The sequence below is a fragment of the Brassica oleracea genome, chromosome C1 (genome assembly GCF_000695525.1).
Source record: "Brassica oleracea var. oleracea cultivar TO1000 chromosome C1, BOL, whole genome shotgun sequence".
Lineage (NCBI taxonomy): Eukaryota > Viridiplantae > Streptophyta > Magnoliopsida > Brassicales > Brassicaceae > Brassica > Brassica oleracea.
The window spans coordinates 3168302-3169093 of NC_027748.1; the positions used below are offsets into that span (position 1 = coordinate 3168302).

General features: G+C 29.5%; 1 long non-coding RNA gene across 2 annotated transcripts in view; it reads left to right on the forward strand.

Moving 5' to 3' along the window:
- Positions 1 to 792, forward strand: part of LOC106317640 — a 6247-nt gene that overhangs the window by 4088 nt on the left and 1367 nt on the right. The gene's annotated exons all lie outside the window — the stretch shown is intronic.

A 792-nucleotide genomic window follows, 5' to 3' on the forward strand; every position in this document is an offset into this window, starting at 1 on the left:
GGATCCCCCAATTAATTTTGTAAGGTTTCACTTGAGGTATGATAATTTCTCTGCAAGCTTCATGTTTTCTATGTAGATATTGGTATTTTGTTTAGCTATCACCTCTGCCGATTATGGCGTATATATAGCACTGGAAATTAAGGCTAAACAGGTCACGGGGATATTCAATAATATTTACCTTGCGAATCGGGTTTAGAAACTAACTAATAAAAACTCAAAAATATTATTTAGGATATTGCATTTATAAGTTTGTAACTGAATGGAAGGTATATATTGTAGAGCATCTTTTATTAGTTTGTTATGTATAGTTTGAATTGGTATCTCTGGAAAGATACCTTATTTGTGCGTCGATTGTTTAACAAAAATTAAAGCTCGGTTTTATTTTTTCTGATTTTTTTTAATATATTGAGCCTAAATAGGGATTTGGAAATCAAATGAAAATCTAGTGGATAATCTTACAGTTATGAATAGAATATACTTTGAAGTTCGAATGTAACATTCGAAACAATATAATACAGATATGTTACGTAACATTTCAATCAGAAGTAGGAGCACAAGCTTTGATTGACAAATTTTTTTGACGAAAATGGAGTATAAGCTTTGATTATAGGGAAAAGAAATTTCAATTTGTTGAGTATAAGCTTTGACTATGTTTTAGTGACTTTCGTTTGTTAGTTTGAAAACGCAAACCTTCATTTTTTTTGTTTCTCATTATTTTGTATCTATTTTTTGGGTTATTAATTTGAACATAGACTTGCAACTAAAAAGATTACCCGGAGTATATTGCACAGT